The sequence below is a fragment of the Scardinius erythrophthalmus genome (genome assembly GCF_964197995.2).
Source record: "Scardinius erythrophthalmus genome assembly, chromosome: 23".
NCBI lineage: Eukaryota > Metazoa > Chordata > Actinopteri > Cypriniformes > Leuciscidae > Scardinius > Scardinius erythrophthalmus.
This window is the reverse complement of record NC_138243.1, coordinates 10,174,168-10,193,322: the sequence shown is the minus strand read 5'-3', so window position 1 is coordinate 10,193,322 and position 19,155 is coordinate 10,174,168.

Genomic DNA, 19,155 nt, shown 5'->3' with positions numbered 1-19,155 from the left:
TTGCTAGGCGGTTGCTAGGGTGTTCTGGGTGGTTGCTATGCTGTTGCTAGGCGGTTGCTAGGGTATTCTGGGTGGTTGCTAGGCGGTTACTAGGGTGTTTTGGGTGGTTGCTATACTGTTGCTAGGGTGTTCTGGGTGGTTGCTATGCTGTTGCTAGGCGGTTGCTAGGGTGTTTTGGTGGTTGCTATGCTGTTGCTAGGCGGTTGCTATGGTGTTTTGGTGGTTGCTATGCTGTTGCTAGGGTATTATGGGGGGTTGCTAGGGTGTTGCTAGGCGGTTGCCAGGGTGTTCTAGGTGGTTGCTATGATGTTGCTAGGCGGTTGCTAGGGTGTTTTGGTGGTTGCTATGGTGTTGCTAGGCAGTTGCTAGGGTATTCTGGTTGGTTGCTATGGTGTTGCTAGGTGTTGCTATGCTGTTGCTAGGCGGTTGCTAGGGTATTCTGGGGGTTGTTAGGGTGTTGCTAGGCGGTTGCTAGGGTGTTCTAGGTGGTTGCTATGATGTTGCTAGGCGGTTGCTAGGGTGTTTGGGTGGTTGCTATGGTGTTGCTAGGCAGCTGCTAGGGTATGCTTGGTGGTTGCTAGGGTGTTGCTAGGTGGTTGCTAGGGTATTCTAGGTGGTTGCTAGGGTGTTGCTAGGCGGTTGCTAGGGTGTTTTGGTGGTTGCTATGGTGTTGCTAGGCGGTTACTAAGGTATTCTGGGTGGTTGCTAGGCGGTTGCTAGGGTGTTCTGGGTGGTTGCTATGGTGTTGCTAGGCGATTACTAGGCGGTTGCTAGGGTGTTCTGGGCGGTTGCTATGGTGTTGCTAGGTGGTTGGTAGTTGTCACAGATGGTTACTATGGAGTCTTTATAGAGTTCTTAGCATGATCTTGGCATGATATAGCACTTAACTAATCGCTATTAGCATGTAGCTATTCAGTGCTAGCATGTGTAGCATGTTGGAAGTGCTGTTTGCTAGCATGAGTCAAAAGAGCCAAACCTCATCTCTATACGATGTTCTGATACAGAGATATAGGTCTTGCAAAACGGTTGCTAGGGTACTCAAGTTTGGTTGCTATGGAGTTGCTTGGGAGCTGGAAGCTTTAAACTTAAGAAGTGGTTTGAAGTTTAAAGTAGTTTACGAGTTTTTGAGTTTTGAGTTTATAAGTTTAAATGAGTTTAGAGTTTAAGTTTAAATGAGTTTAGTGTGTGTGTGTGTGTGTGTGTGTTCACACACACACACACACACACACACACACACACACACACACACACACACACACACACACACACACACACACACACTCAGAGTTTATGAGTTTAGAGTTTATAAGTGTATAAATTGATGAGTTTATAAGTGTAAGAGTTTTTGAGTTTAGAGTTTATGTTTTAAATGAGTTTAGAGTTTATAAGTTTTAATGAGTTTAAAGTTTATAAGTTTAAATGAGTTTAAGAGTTCAGAGTTTATTAATTTATGAGTTTAAGAGTTCATAAGTCTATGAATTCATAAGTTTATAAGTTAATTAGTTTATAAGTGTATGAGTTTAGAGTTTATTAGTTTAAATGAGTCTCAATGGCTCATATAGTATATAGAATGGCAGTTTGGTTTAGTCTTCAAGGTATTTTGATTTAAATTTTGTCGGTTTGAATTTTTTAGAACTCCCCAATGTAAGTCAATGGGAGTTTTTGAATGAGTTTTTTCGAGTTTTGATCGTCATTTTTAGGAAAACCGTAAGTCGGATCAGTCTGAAAAGATATAGCAACGCGAGTCAGATCAGTTTGAGTGTCTGTGCCGAGTTTGGAGTATGTGGAGTTAAAGCTCTAGGAGGAGTTTGAGTTGTAAATTTTTACGGTCAGAATAATAATAATAATAATAATAATAATAACTAGATGCAAAAGTTCGTCGAGACAAACTTTAAGTTGGCTTGAGAAAGTTTGGACCAGAAAGTTTTTTGCTAGGCGGTTGCGAGGGTGTTCTGGGTGGTTGCTAGGCGGTTGCTAGGGTATTCTGGGTGGTTGCTAGGCGATTGCTAGGGTGTTCTATGTGGTTGCTATGGTGTTGCTAGGCGGTTGCTAAGGTGTTCTGTTTGGTTGCTAGGCGGTTGCTAGGGTGTTCTGGGTGGTTGCTATGGTGTTGCTAGGCGGTTGCTAAGGTATTCTGGGTGGTTGCTAGGCGGTTGCTAGGGTATTCTGGGTGGTTGTTATGGTGTTGCTAGGCGGTTGCTAGGGTGTTCTGGGTGGTTGCTAGGCGGTTGCTAGGGTGTTGTTAGGCGGTTGCTAGTGTGTTCTGGGTAGTTGCTATGGTGTTGCTAGGCGGTTGCTAAGGTATTCTGGGTGGTTGCTAGGCGGTTGCTAGGGTGTTCTGGGTGGTTGCTAGGCAGTTGCTAGGGTGTTCTGGGTGGTTGCTATGGTGTTGCTAGGCGGTTGCTAGGGTGTTCTGGGTGGTTGCTAGGCGGTTGCTAGGGTGTTGTTGGGCAGTTGCTAGGATGTTATGGGTGGTTGCTATGGTGTTGCTAAGGTATTCTGGGTGGTTGCTAGGCGGTTGCTAGGCGGTTGCTAGGGTGTTCTGGGTGGTTACTATGGTGTTGCTAGGTGGTTGCTAGGGTAATCTGGGTGGTTGCTAGGCAGTTGCTAGGGTGTTCTGGGTGGTTGCCATGGTGTTGCTAGGCGGTTGCTAGGGTGTTCTGGGTGGTTGCTATGGTGTTGCTAGGTGGTTGGTAGTTGTCACAGATGGTTACTATGGAGTTTTGATATAGTTGTTTGCATGATCTTGGTATGATTTAGCACTTAACTAATCGCTATTAGCATGTAGCTATTCACTGCTAGCATGTGTAGCATGTTGGAAGTGCTGTTTGCTAGCATGAGTCAAAAGAGCCAAACCTCATCTCTATACGATGTTCTGATACAGAGATATAGGTCTTGCAAAACGGTTGCTAGGGTACTCAAGTTTGGTTGCTTTGGTGTTGCTTGGGAGCTGGGAGCTTTAAACGTAAGAAGTTTAAAGTGGTTTGAAGTTTAAAGTAGTTTACAGTAGTTTGAAGTTTATGGCAGGTAGATAGATAAGTTAATAGATAGATACACACACACATACACACACACACACACACACACACACACACACACACACACGCACACACACACACTAACTCGCTCACACACTCACTCAGACACATACACTCAGACACACACACACACGCACACTCAAGAGTTTAGAGTTTATAAGTGTATGAGTTTGAGTTTATAAGTTTAAATGAGTTTAGAGTTTATAAGTTTAAATGAGTTTAAGAGTTCAGAGTTTATTAATTTATGAGTTTAATAGTTTATAAGTCTATGAATTCATGAGTTTATAAGTTAATTAGTTAATCTCATACACTTATTCTAATTATAAGTGTATGAGTTTAGAGTTTATTATGAGTTTAAATGAGTCTCAATGGCTCATATAGTATATAGAACGGCAGTTTGGTTTAGTCTTCAAGGTGTTTAGATTTAAATTTTCGACATACACACACACAAGCATGCACACACAGACTCTCACTCTCTCTCACACACACACACACACACACACACACACACACTATCTCTCTCACACACACACTCACTAACTCACACACACACACACAGACAAGCTCATTAACACACACACACACACACACACACACACACACACACACACACACACACACACACACACACACACACACACACACACACACACACGCGCACATACACACACTCTCTCTCACACACACACACACACTCAGAGTTTATATGAGTTTAGAGTTTATAAGTGTACAAGTTTTTGAGTTAAGAGTTTATAAGTTTAAATGAGTGTGTACGAGTATTTGAGTTTACACACACACACACACACACACACACACACACACACACACACACACACACATAGACACACACGCTCTCTCTCTCTCTCACACACACACGTTTTGAGTTTAGAGTTCATTAGTTTAAATGAGTCTCAATGGCTCATATAGTATATAGAACGGCAGTTTGGTTTAGTCTTCAAGGTATTTTGATTTGAATTTTCGTCGGTTTGAATTTTTTAGAACTCCCAATGTAAGTCAATGGGAGTTTTTGAATGAGTTTTTTCGAGTTTTGATCGTCATTTTTAGGAAAACCGTAAGTCCGATCAGTCTGAAAAGATATAGCAACGCGAGTCAGATCAGTTTAAGTGTCTGAGCCGAGTTTGGAGTATGTAGAGTTAAAGCTCTAGGAGGAGTTTGAGTTGTAAATTTTTAGGGTCAGAAGAATAATAATAATAATAAGTTTAAATAGGATTTCAGTAAGTTGGCTCTCTCAAGCCAACTTAATAATAAGTTTAAATAGGATTTCAATATGTTGGCTCTCTCAAGCCAACTTAACTAGAATGTACATTTCCTGAAGAAAATGTGAAGTGGTGCTTGCAGTGGCAAAACTCGCCACTCGGTTGCTAGGGTGTTGTACATGTTTGCATTCGAGCCAACAACCATGTCTGTACGATGTTGTGGAGCTGAAATATGGCTTCTATATGTTGCAATATGGTTGCTAGGTGGCTCTAAATGGTTGCTAGGGTGTGAATACACAGTTACCATGGTGATATTTACAGGCTGTTTTACAACTGAAACTAATGAGCCAACCCCCATCTCTATACAATATTCTGATGCAGAGATGTAGGTCTTGTAAAATGGTTGCTAGGGTACTCTGTTTGGTTGCTATGGAGATGCTTGTCAGCTGCTAATGATGAAACTACAAAGGCTTCTTGTTAGCATGAATGATATAAACCAACTCCCATCTCTATACGATGTTCTGATGCAGAGATATACGTTTTGCTAAACGGTTGCTAGGGTACTCTATTTGGTTGCTAGCGAGTGGCTTGTCAGCTGCCAATCATGAAACTCCAAAGGCTTCTTGTCACTATGAATGATATAAACCAACTCCCATGCCTCTGCGACATTCAGAATGGAAGATATGCCTCTTTGGATTTTGGTTGCTAGGGTACTCTGTTTGGTTGCTAGGGAGTGGCTTGTCAGCTGTCTATGATGAAATTCCAAAGGCTTCTTGTCATTATGAATTATATAATCCAACTCCCATGCCTCTGTGACATTCAGAATGTAAGATATGCCTCTTTGGATTTTGGTTGCTAGGGTACTGTTTTTGGTTGCTATGGAGTTACTTGGCACCTGCCAATGATGCAATTCCAAAGGCTTCTTGTCACTATGAATGATATAAACCAACTCCCATGCCTCTGTGACATTCAGAATGGAAGATATCCCTCTTTGGATTGTTGTTGCTAAGGTGCTCGACAATGGTTGCTAGGGAGGGGCTAGGAAGTGTTGAGGTGATTTATGATTGGCCGTTTGCTGCCCTGAGTCAAACTTGTGTTAACCCCATCTCTTTATGATGTTCTGATGCAGAGATATAGGTCTTGCGAAATGGTTGCTAGGGTACTCTGTTTGGTTGCTAGGGAGTGGCTTGGCAGCTGCCAATCATGAAACTCCAAAGGCTGCTTGTCAGTATGTATGATATAAACCAACTCCCATGCCTCTGTGACATTCAGAATAGAAGATATCCCTCTTTGGATTGTTGTTGCTAAGGTGCTCGACAATGGTTGCTAGGGAGGGGCTAGGAAGTGTTGAGGTGATTTATGATTGGCCGTTTGCTGCCCTGAGTCAAACTTGTGTTAACCCCATCTCTTTATGATGTTCTGATGCAGAGATATAGGTCTTGCAAAATGGTTGCTAGGGTACTCTGTTTGGTTGCTAGGGAGTGGCTTGGCAGCTGCCAATCATGAAACTCCAAAGGCTGCTTGTCAGTATGAATGATATAAACCAACTCCCATGCCTCTGTGACATTCAGAATGGAAGATATTCCTCTTTGGATTTTGGTTGCTAAGGTGCTCGACAATGGTTGCTAGGGAGTGGCTTGGCAGCTGCCAATGATGAATTCCAAAGGCTTCTTGTCAGTATGAATGATATAATCCAACTTCCATGTCTCTGTGACATTCAGAATGGAAGATATACTTCTTTGGATTTTGGTTGCTAGGGTACTCTATTTGGTTGCTAGGGAGTGGCTTGGCAGCTGCCAATCATGAAACTCCAAAGGCTGCTTGTCAGTGTGAATGATATAAACCAACTCCCATGTCTCTGTGACATTCAGAATATAAGATATCCCTCTAGGATTTTAGTTGCTAAGGTGCTCGACAATGGTTGCTAGGGAGGGGCTAGGAAGTGTTGAGGTGATTCATGATTGGCCATTTGATGCCCTGAGTGAAACGAGACCACCTTCGTGTTTTTATATGATCTACCAGAGCGTTTCTAGACGTTTCTAGGGTGTTCAGTATGGTTGCTAAGGTATTTTTTTTAGTTGCTATGGTGTTACTAGGTGGTTGGTAGTTGTCAAAGATGGTTACTATGGAGTTTTTATAGAGTTATTAAAATCTTTAATAACGAGTGCCTTCAGTACGGCACGAGGCCTGAGGCCTCGTGCCTATGGCTGAATAGGCACAAGCATGGAGCGATATCGCAAGGCCACGAGTGTAATATTGCTTTAAAAAATACAAAAATATGTAAAAAAAATTTTTTTTTGGTTTAGGGTGGTTGCTAGGGAGCTCTTAGTGGTTGCTAGGGTGCTTTAACTGGTTGCTAGGGTGTGGCTATGAAGATTTTAGGCCATTACTTATTGGCTGCTTGATAATATAAATCCTCTGAGGGAGAGAGAGAGGGAGAGACGCAGGGCTGTCAGGCCCTTTGGAGTCTGTGTGTGTGAAAACGGCAGTTGGGATTCAAATGTTTTTAGAACTCCCCATGTTAAGTCAATGGGACTTTTTTGGCCGCTTTTTCGTCCGCTGTGCGAACATCGTACACCCGATCGCTTAGAAAAGTCATAGCACACCTCTCCTCAATGAGCCGGTCGATTTGACACCTCACTCAGGGGTCTGTGACAAACGGTGCGGGGCGCATTACGCGCCAAACTTTTGTGTGGAAGAATAATAATAAAAAGAATAATAAGTATGAGCAATAACAATAGTGATGCTTTCAAAAAAGCACCACTAATAATAATAACTAGAATGTACATTTCCTGAAGAAAATGTGAAATGGTGCTTGCAGTGGCAAAACTCGCCACTCGGTTGCTAGAGTGTGGTACATGATTGCATACGAGCCAACAAACATGTCTGTACGATGTTCTGCTGCTGAGATATGGCTTATTTGTGTTGTTCAGGTGGTTGCTAGGGTGTTCTGGGTGGTTGCTAGGCAGTTGCTAGGGTATTCTGGGTGGTTGCTAGGGTGTTGCTAGGCAGTTGCTAGGGTATTCTGGGTGGTTGCTAGGGCATTGCTAGGCAGTTGCTATGGTATTCTGGGTGGTTGCTAGGCGGTTGCTAGGGTGTTCTGGGTGGTTGCTAGGGTGTTGCTAGGGTGTTCTGGGTGGTTGCTATGGTGTTGCTAGGCGGTTGCTAGGGTATTCTGGGTGGTTGCTAGGGCGTTGCTAGGCGGTTGCTAGGGTGTACTGGGTAGTTGCTATGGTGTTGCTAGGCGGTTGCTAGGGTATTCTAGGTGGTTGCTAGGGCGTTGCTAGGCAGTTGCTAGGGTGTTCTGGTGGTTGCTAGGCGGTTGCTAGGGTATTCTGGGTGGTTGCTAGGGTGTTGCTAGGCAGTTGCTAGGGTGTGGGTGGTTGCTAGGGCGTTGCTAGGGTATTCTGGGTGGTTGCTAGGGTGTTGCTAGGCAGTTGCTAGGGTGTGCTGGGTGGTTGCTAGGGTATTCTGGGTGGTTGCTAGGGCGTTGCTAGGCAGTTGCTAGGGTATTCTGGGTGGTTGCTAGGCGGTTGCTAGGGTATTCTTGGTGGTTGCTAGGGCGTTACTAGGCAGTTGCTAGGCTGTTCTGTGTGGTTGCTATGGTGTTGCTAGGCGGTTGCTAGGGTATTCTAGGTGGTTGCTAGGCAGTTGCTAGGGTGTTCTGGTGGTTGCTAGGCGGTTGCTAGGGTATTCTGGGTGGTTGCTAGGGTGTTGCTAGGCAGTTGCTAGGGTGTTCTGGGTGGTTGCTAGGGCGTTGCTAGGCAGTTGCTATGGTATTCTGGGTGGTTGCTAGGGCGTTGCTAGGCAGTTGCTAGGTTGTGCTGGGTGGTTGCTAGGGTATTCTGGGTGGTTGCTAGGGCGTTGCTAGGCGGTTGCTAGGGTATTCTGGGTGGTTGCTAGGGCGTTACTAGGCAGTTGCTAGGGTGTTCTGGGTGGTTGCTATGGTGTTGCTAGGCGGTTGCTATGGTGTTGCTAGGCGGTTGCTAGGGTATTCTGGGTGGTTGCTAGGGCGTTGCTAGGCAGTTGCTAGGGTGTTCTGGGTGGTTGCTAGGCGGTTGCTAGGGTATTCTGGGTGGTTGCTAGGGCGTTGCTAGGCAGTTGCTAGGGTGTTCTGGGTGGTTGCTAGGCGGTTGCTAGGGTGTTCTGGGTGGTTGCTAGGCAGTTGCTAGGCCGTTGCTAGGTGGTTGCTAGGGTGTTCTGGGTGGTTGCTATGGTGTTGCTAGGCGGTTGCTAGGGTATTCTGGGTGGTTGCTATGGCGTTGCTAGGCAGTTGCTAGGGTGTTCAGTGTGGTTGCTATGGTGTTGCTAGGTGGTTGGTAGGGTATTTTGGGTGGTTGCTAGGCAGTTGCTAGGGTGTTCAGGGCGGTTGCTAAGGTGTTACTAAGTTGTTGGTAGTTGTCACAGATGATTACTATTGGAGTTCTTAGCATTTTCTTGGCATGATTTAGCACTTACCTAATCGCTATTAGCATGTAGCTATTCACAGCTAGCATGTGTAACATGTTGGAATTCCTCTTTGCTAGCATGAGTCAAAAGAGCCAACCCCCATCTCTATACGATGTTCTGATGCAGAGAAATAGGTCTTGCAAAATGGTTGCTAGGGTACTCTTTTTGGTTGCTAGGGAGTGGCTTGGCAGCTGCCAATCATGAAACTCCATAGGCTGCTTGTCAGTGTGAATGATATAAACCAACTCCCATTCCTCTGTGACATTCAGAATGAAAGATATCCTCTATGGATTTTGGTTGCTAAGGTGCTCGACAATGGTTGCTATGGCGGGGCTAGCAAGTGTTGTGGTGTCTCATGAATGGCTGTGTGCTGCCCTGAGTCAAATTTGTCTTAACCCCATCTCTTTATGATGTTCTGATGCAGAGATATAGGTCTTGCAAAATGGTTGCTAGGGTGCTCTGTTTGGTTGCTAGGGAGTGGCTTGGCAGCTGCCAATCATAAAACTCCAAAGGCTGCTTGTCAGTATGAATGATTTAAACCAACTCCCATGCCTCTGTGGCATTCAGAATGGAAGATATCCCTCTATGGTTTTGGTTGCTAAGCTGCTCGACAATGGTTGCTAGGGAGGGGATAGGAAGTGTTGAGGTGATTCATGATTGGCTGTTTGCTGCCCCGAGTCAAATGAGACCACCCCCATGTTTCTATGACAATTCAGTCCAGAGATATCCCTGTGATCTCTTTCAATGGAAGTCTATGGGACTTGTTGCTAAGGTGCTCTAAATGGTTGCTAGGGCGTGGCTTGATAGCTTCACAATGATCCTTAGAGACTGACTGGTCGTCTGAGTAAAATGAGCCCGCCCCCTTGTCTTTCTGACACTGTGATCCAGAGCTACGTTCAATACAAAATCCCAATGCAATGTGTAGGACGGCCCATTTCATGGGCCGTCCTACACCATTGTAAGTCAATGGGAAACTTTGGGACGCTCCTGCCCCCCAGGGGTGCAACTTTTACCCCATTGTGAGGTATGTTCTTACAGAGCCTGTCAGCCTCTTCAAATGTGGCAAATCACACGTTTCTCCGAAATCCTCGCTCCGAGCTACGAGTGCTCAAAGTTCGTCCCAATGTTAAGTCATTGGGACTTTTTGGGACGCTTTTTCACCCCTGGGGCGAACACCGCCCCCCCGATCGCTTATAAAAGTCATAGCACACCTCTCCTCAATGAGCCGGTCGATTTGACACCTCACTCAGGGGTCTGTGACAAACGGTGCGGGGCGAGTTACGCGCCAAACTTTTGTCCGGAATAATAAGAAGTAGAAGAATAATAATAAGTATGCAAGAGAACACTAATGATGCCTTGCTTTCAGCAAGCACCATTAATAATAAGTATGCAAGAGAACACTAATGATGCCTTGCTTTCAGCAAGCACCATTAATAATAAGTTTAAGTACAATATCAGTAAGTTGGCTCTCTCAAGCCAACTTAATTAATACAAAACGAAATTCACTTTAAAGAAAGGCTTTCTACAAAAACAAACATTTCTGCCCACTCCATTTCGGGATCATCTTATCTTATTCATGCTTTTCACTTTTCATATAATCAACATGAAATTTAAAAAAAAAATGATTTTATTTAAACATGAATATGAAACTAAATCGTTTTTTAATGACTGGGCTACAACACATAGGGCCCTATCTTGCACCCAGCACAATTGACTTTGTACACCGACGCATGTATCATTCCTATTTTTGCACCCGCGCACAGCAGACTTTTCCCTCAACAGACGCACGTCGGTAAACTAGCAAATGCATTTGCGCTCCCGGGGGCGGTTCAGCACAAAGAGGAGGCGTGTTCCGGCGCAAACGTTCCCTGATGCTATTTTGCAGGTTTAGAAAACAATTCCGCCACTGACCAGGAAAAACCTAGTCTAAAGTCAGTGGCGCATTGCGCATGTTATTCATATGCTATTTTAAGGGCACATGCTTGGCCATAATCAATGTAGCATGTGCACAACGCGCATACACTTTGATTCTCTCATCTACACAGAAGCAGCAGTTTTCATTTTTGCAAATCATACATAATTACAATAGTTAGATAGATAGATAGATAGATAGATAGATAGATAGATAGACAATTTATTATAAAAGCATACATCTAGCTTACACATTTTAGCTTACACATTTACCCAAATTATCATACGCCTGTTTAACCAAAGTTAATTTGGGTGGGTTTCTCCATCCCCAATGTAACTTCTCTCTCTTTTACGGCCGTGACGAGAGCGTTGCTCTCCTTGGCTGTGAACCGCTCCTGGCGCGCGCCTGGCAAATCCGCTGTTACAATAGCAATCCGCCATGGAAAAAGCGCGTCTGCTCTTAAAGGGAATGTGAGATGTCGCTCTGATTGGTTTATTTCACGTTGCGCCCAAACCACACCTATGAATAATGAAGCTACTTCAGACCAACCCATTTTAGATTTGCGTCGGGTGCAAGAGTAATTTATCCTGCCCGTATAATAGCAACAGCACCCAAGACCCGCCCACAAAGTTACTTGCGTTTTGCGCTTGATACTTGCGTTTCAGAACGTTAAAATAGGGCCCATAGGCCTATTAGCCTACAGTACAGAGAAATTTAATGTCGGAGCGTTGCCGGAGAGCATGTGGGGGGAGAGATACGATTTTCGAATAATCATTGAATATTATTTTGCTTGATATGCCAATTCTTAATATTTGGTGTTTTAAATGCCTGTTTGAGATCTCTGTGAAATTTTTAATTGTAGGTTCGTCGCGATTTCGGTTTCATTTCGCATATAGCGTACAGCCCTTATAATCAGATGACGGCATGGATTTTTATTTAAAAGAAAGAGTGTTGCCTACGTTTGTATGTAGGCCTATATATGGGCAATTTATATACACAATACTTACTAAAATATAATTAATATAATTTTTTTGCATTTGTATTAGTTGTTTTAAGAGTTAAAAAAAAAAATCGGTCGGTCTTAACGCAAGTTTACAACCGACAAGTCAGTCGGACTAAAAGGGGGGAAAAAATTAATTGAGTCGGTCCTAAATTGACAGGGTCGGTCGGGTTACGGCAAACAATAATATTTTTAAGGATGGCCTTACTAAAACACATATTTGCGTATGTGTAATGGTAATTTAGACATACAAATATTGCACATATTTTTCATCCGCTACCCGCCCGCAAGGAGTTCATTATCCGCCCGCATCCCTGCCCGTGAATTTTAGGAATGTCACAATCCACCCATTCTAGCCACTTTTATGCGGGTACCCGACCCGTTGCAGGACTCTGGCCCACTGCTCATGGTGTGTGTTCACAATTTGCAATGTGTGGGTGTATAGGGTTAAATGCAGAGGACAAATTCCGAGTATGGGAAGCCATGCTTGGCCTTCACTTCACTTCACTTTACGTCTGGAAAAGCAGCGAAAGCAGAAAAATGAACACGATTATCAGTTACTATACTCAATGGTTCCCTTTCAAGGGAACTCGCGTTGCGTCGAGATTGACGCTATGGGGAACGCCTTGCGTGATTATGTCTTGAAGCACATGTAAAATCAGTCCAATGGCGTGGCGGAACGTCAGAGGTGGGTGACGTCACGTACCAGGAAACTATAAAGCCTGCCTGAAAACAGAAAGCGAAAGCTTCTGTGTCTTCAAAAGCGCTCTTTGTGAATTTGTCAGTCTTATTTGGTGTTGTCTGTCTTTATAAAGTACACAAGCACTATGGCGAGCAAGCAGCGATTTAAACAGTGTGTCCATCCCTGACCGCGTTATTTAACGGGAGGTGATACTCACGTTTTATGTGTTGCTTGTTTGGGTGAGGAGCATGCCCAGTCAGCACTCGAGGGTGCTGGCTGCGAGCATTGTGATGCGCTGCCTTTGCGTACGCTCCGATCCCGCCTGGCGTTCTTCAGCGAGGACGCTCAGGCTCGCGTTCCCCAGGGCTCTGGTCCCGCCGCTGCCGAGGCACGGCGCCGATTACAGACCTGGGGTTCGCAAATGGATGTATCAGCGGGGTTTGAGACGGGCTCTGCCTTATCTCAGCCTTCACCTGATAGATCCAGTGCCTCTTCTTGGGGTTCGGAAGCACGCGTTGCAGTTCCTTCCGCCCCGATTGAGGCACCAATACTGCAACTATCCAGTTCTGAGGAACTGGATGTTGTTAGTGTTGAAGCTGAGTCTGAGGATTCATGCGTTTGAAGAGCTCTTAGAAGTGGTTACTAGAGCTGTGGAGAGATTATGTATTGAGTGGCCAGCTGATAAACAGGACGTTTGTTCGAAAAGCAAACTCGACGAACGTTTCCTGCCCACCAGATCACAGCCTTAGCGCAAGAGCCTGCCGTTTTTCCCTGATCTCCACACCGAAGTGTCGAGATCGTGGGAGAAACCGGCTTCATACAGAGTATATAACACACAAACATCCAATTACTCTACCATCTCTAACTATAAAGAGCATGGTTATGGGGAGATGCCGAAGGTGGAGGAGACGCTCGCGAGCTATCTCTCTCCAGCGACGGAATCTTCTCTAAAGGCTCCCGTGCTGCCCACAAAGCCCGTCAGAGTAACATCCGCTCTGGTGGGCAAAGCTTATTCTGCAGTGTGTCTTCACACCATGTCTCTATTGCAAGCCTACCAAGCAGAATTATTGAGTGATATAGATGAGGGCGGGGGTATTGGGCCTGAGGTAGTTTGTGAACTACGTAGAGCCACAGATTTGTCTCTCAGGGCCACCAAGGAGACCGCTAAATCAATCGGTCGGTCTATGGCAGCCCTGGTGGCCACTGAGAGGCATCTGTGGCTCAACCTCAGTAATATTAAGGAGAAAGAAAAGAACTTTCTGTTGGACGCGCCTATTTCTACGTCTGGTCTCTTTGGTAATGCGGTTAACACTGCGGTTGAGAAATTCAAAGAGGCATCTAAGCAGGCAGCTGCCCTTCAAAAACTCCTTCCCCGCCGCTCTTATCAGGAGGCTGCTGAGCGGGAGCAGCCTCACACATCCAAAATGAGCTCACATGCATCACACCGTGCCACTCAAAAACAGAGCGTTTCCTCCCGTGCTCCCCCACAAAAATCACAGGGACACGGAGGGCGCTCTCAAACCCAGCAGCCTTCGAGGGGTAGAACGGATCTGCGGACCGTTATTATCGCCAAGAAGGCTGCGGGGAAGAAATCCTGACGCTCTAGGGCTCAGGAAAATGAGGGTAGTCCCCCCCGAAGTAGAGCGGTCAACACCTCCTTTTACGGTGCCCGTCTCTCCTCGGTGCCCTCAGGGGACCGTTCTGCCAACCCTGCCACCTATGGTGCTTCAGGGCGCAGCGGTCTCCGCCGAGCACATATCTCAAGGACCACCAGAAAACGTAGTGGCCTCGGGATGCCCGACCCTCTGAGGAGGGTAATAGAGCAGTCCGTTCGGTCGTTCCCTGCCGGTGCGCCGTTACAGGGTGACGGACCGACTACTCAACAACAACAAAATCCAGAAACCAGTCTCGAGAGGCTGGTACCCTTAGTAAAGTCTTTGACAGCGTGGAAACTACTGCCAAATGTGTCTCGTTGGGTCCTGCAGACCGTAGAAAAAGGGTATCAAATACAGTTTGGGTCTCGCCCACCTCGGTTTATGGGGGTCCTACCCACAGTGGTGGATCCCGAGCAGGTTCTGGTTATGGAACAAGAAGTGAACACTCTGTTAGAGAAAGGGGCCATAGAATATGTACCTCCCTCCAGCAGGGAAACCGGGTTTTACAGTCGGTACTTCATAGTTCCAAAAAAGGACGGGATATTGCGTCCCATTCTGGAACTTCGAGTTCTAAACGAGTCCGTTATGCAGCTCAAGTTCAAAATGTTAACACTAAGACAGATCGTGCCACAGATCAGGTCCGAGGACTGGTTTGTCACAATAGATCTCAAGGACGCATATTTCCATGTTTCCATCCGTCCTTATCACAGGAAATTCCTGAGGTTTGCTTTCGGGGGCAAAGCTTACCAATATCGAGTTCTTCCATTCGGTCTAGCTTCATCACCCCGCACTTTCACCAAATGTGTGGATGCAGCTCTAGCGCCCCTGCGCCTTCAGGGTATTCGCATCATGAACTACATCGACGATTGGTTGATTTTACGTGCGTTGCTTACGTGCCCTGGTTATGTGGAAGAAACCTTGGTTCCTGTCCCAGGGTCCCGTGCTGGGATCTCCTTGTCGTCGCAAGATGCTAACGACGGATGCTTCCCTCACGGGTTGGGGAGCGATCCTTCAGGGTCGTTCAACTCAGGGTCTGTGGAGAGACCATCATCTATCATGGCACATCAACCGCCTGGAGATATTGGCTGTATTTCTAGCTCTCAAGCATTTTCTCACAGATCTCAGAGGACACCATGTTTTAGTTCACACAGACAACACATCGGTAGTCGCTTACATAAATCATCAAGGGGGTCTGCGCTCACGCCCGTTATACAAGTTGGCACGCCATATCCTCTTGTGGTCCCAGGACAAGCTGTTGTCGCTCAGAGCAGCTTACATTCCTGGGGACCAGAATTTAGGAGCAGACATTCTGTCGAGACAGAGGCTGAGGCCAGGGGAATGGAGGCTCCACCCCAAGGTGGTGGAGCAGATATGGAGGGAGTTTGGCCGAGCACAAGTGGATCTGTTTGCGTCTCGAGAAACGTCTCACTGTCCACTTTGGTTCTCCCTCACGCATCCAGCTCCTCTCGGACTCGATGCTATGGTACAGACGTGGCCGAGGCTACGTCTATACGCTTTTCCCCCAATTGCTCTGCTCCCGGGAGTTCTGGAGAGAGTTCGCAGAGTTTGGTTCCCCGATCTTGTGTCTCTCCTCAACGGGCCACCTCTGGAGCTACCCGTCAGGAGGGACCTGCTGTCCCAAGCGGAGGGCTCGATATTTCACCCCCGACCAGAACTGTGGAAGCTGTGGGCTTGGCCTCTGAGGGGGCCCAGCTCATAAACTCAGGTCTCTCAACTGAGGTTGTTGAGACCATTCTACAGTCCAGAGCTCCCTCCACGAGGAAACTTTATGCCCTGAAGTGGAGAGTATTCACTTCATGGTGTTGTGACCGTCGGTTGGACCCAGTTAACTGCCCAGTTGGGCAGTCCACTTTAATGGTCTATGTGGCGGCCATAGGTGCTTACCACATTCCTTTGGGTGGAATGTCTGTGGGGAAAGACCCTTTGGTATCTCGTTTCCTTCATGGCACTTTGAGGCTGAGGCCTGCAGTTCGCTCTAGGGTGCCTCCATGGGATTTGTCCATTGCTCTGCAAGGCCTTTCCCTCGCCCCTGTTGAGCCCATTGAGGAGGTTCCGGCTAAGTTTCTGACTCTGAAAGCTCTCTTTCTTCTTGCCATTTCTTCTCTCAAGAGAATAGGGGATCTTCAAGCACTTTCGGTTGCCCCATCGTGTTTAGAGTTTGCACCCGGTATGGTCAAGGCATTTTTGCATCCAAGAACGGGTTATATCCCTAAGGTCCCCACTAATGTGGCCAGACCTATTGTACTGCAGGCCTTCTGTCCTCCTCCCTTTCAAAATGCGGACCAGGAGACGAATAATCCCCGAATAAGGGGTCCCCGGTGTCTAAGCAAAGGATGAGCAAGTGGGTGGTTGAGGCCATCTCACTTGCTTATGAGGCGGCCGGGCAGCCTTCCCCTATGGCTGTCCGGTCCCACTCTACAAGGAGTATGGCGGCCTCCAAGGCCCTCATATCAGGAGTTTCTTTACAGGACGTTTGTGATGCGGCAGGCTGGTCCTCACCGCACACTTTCATCAGATTTTACTCTTTGGATCTAGACTCTACTCCAGGGTCTCAGGTTTTGTCATCCTAGTGCTGCTCACTCGATTCACACAGGACAGACATTTGTAGCTATGGTGGCGTTGGTATAGACGTTCCCCATAGCGTCAATCTCGACGCAACGCGAGTTCCCTTGAAAGGGAACGCCTCGGGTACGACTGTAACCTCGGTTCCCTGAAGAGGGAACGAGCGTTGCGTCACCTTGCCATATCTCCTTCATGCCTGTCAGCGACTACTTCAGACTTTACGGAGCTTTCGCTTTCTGTTTTCAGGCAGGCTTTATAGTTTCCTGGTACGTGACGTCACCCGCCTCTGACGTTCCGCCACGCCATTGGACTGATTTTACATGTGCTTATAGACATCATCACGCAAGGCGTTCCCCATAGCGTCAATCTCGACGCAGCGCTCGTTCCCTCTTCAGGGAACCGAGGTTACAGTCGTAACCGAGGCGATTTCCATGGCGGCTGAAAACTGATGACAGAAACGAAACCACAGAATCTGTAGTGACAGTGTGAGTAAAGGAGACCTCAGGCCATATGCTGTAATAATCTGTTAATGTTATAGCAAACCTGCAGTCGGATGTAGCAGTGTTAAATGGTCGAACTATGTCCACAGCCACTTACTGCCATGGTCTATCTGGCAGCACCACTGGTTGAAGAGGAGTAGGAGTAGATCAATAGAAATCACAAAGTCGTTGTTTGGTTCTCACCTCTCTCTGATATCCTTTGTGCACTATATGGAGACCAGGACAGATCGATGAGCAGCAAGTGCAGTCAGCCGTGAGCCTCAGAAGATGAAGTTGTCCTTATCATACAGTTACAGACACAGTTTATTATATGGCAGCAATATAACGTCCAGTCCCTTGGGTGAAGGAGGCTAACCATTAGAAATCTGTGTACAAAGTTTGGTTAGAGCAGGGCAAGAAACACATGCAGCATCAACATCAGCAGCAGACAGAATATTACAGGAGGCAGATAGAAAACCAACAAACTTCTCATCAACATCATCCACAGGAGCTGGAGCAACAGCATTATCTGTAGGGGAAGCAGGTAAGGGCAAATGTGACAGATAATCAGCTGGAGCGTTTTGAAATGCCTGTACACGTGTGTGGCGAGGGGGGCGTGGTTCCGCGAGGTCTGTAGGCGGCGCGGCGCGTAGGTCAAGTGCAAATGACGAACCTGTGTCTTGTTGCAGTAATCGGCGTGGAGAGACCGGATATAAGCCGACAGGGAGTGTGAGAGAGAGAGAGAGAGAGAGAGGAGGACTGGAGACTTGTATGCAGCGTGACTGTTACAAGTGAAAGCTGACGACAGCGGGAAGAGTTTACGTGAGCCAGAGAAAGCTGATGACAGCGGGAAGAGTTTATGTGAACCAGAGAAAGCTGATGCAGCGGGAAGAGCTTGTGTGAACTGTCAATTAATTTTATTTTGTGCTGTAGCGAAGAGCTACGGTGAACGCGCAGTGGGCGCACCTTTTGTTTATTTTTCTTTTGCTTTAAATAAAGCGCTGTACGAGTCCCAGTCATGCCGACCCTGTCTTCTTCCTTCTTACACACACTGAACCTCATCACAACGTGATTCATCAGGAAGAAGACCCTCCTCTGAAACAGTATGACCTAAGAACATCAGGCTGGTTTGCCGGAAACAGCACTCATCTTTATTGAGCTGCAAGCCAGTAGTTTATAGTCTTTGTAAGACTGCTTGGAGTCCTTTGTCATGCATAGACATGTCTTCATAGACATCTTCAGCCGTTTCTTGAAAATACTCAGAAGCTCAGGTTGAGTTAGGCAGGTCCTTCCACCAGCAGGAAACAGTCCAGGTAAAGGTCCATGAAAGTGATTTTGTGCCTCTTTGGGATGGTACTACAAGGCACTGTTCACTTGCAGAATGCAAGCTTCTGGAGAGCAGTTAGTAAGCAGAGAAACACGAGACGGCAGTGACAAACTTCATCCATCTTGTTTACCCATCACTTCCGTTCTCACACATGTTATGCTTTACATCAATTCAAAGTAGAAATCACAATATAATTCATGCATGAACACAACAACCTGCACATAGAGACGACCACAACAGCCCTGAATGTCAGCAGAGCCATGGAGACAGATCCCCTGTGAAGACCTCGCCAACACAACAGTTATAAGCAGCACATATCCTCAGCAAAAAACACAAGAAAAAGACAAGTCAATACTCTGAATGACCAATCCACAATCTGACTTGTGATGCAGCCTGGAATCATAACCACAGCATGTTGGTTTATTTGGCCAGAGGAGAACTGGCCCCCAAACTAAGCCTGGTTTCTCCCAAGTTTTTTTTCTCCATTTCTGTCACAGATGGAGTTTAGGTTCCTAGCTACTGTCACCTCTGGCTGGCTTAGTTGGGGATTTGATTGTACAGACATTATCCGATTAGAAATGAAGTTGGACGATGCCATCACTGTGTTCTCCAGAGCTGCTTAATAGAACTCATTTCATATTTAATGATATTTAAACAGTTATTGAACAGAACTGAATCAAAACTGAGCTGACCTCAGTTGAACAATGATGCTATTTTCTTTTTAGAGCTTCTTTACAGCAGAATTGAACTCTGTTTGCATCATTGAATTATTTGTTTCCTGTTTATCGCTGCAGCTCTGCACAGACCGATCAG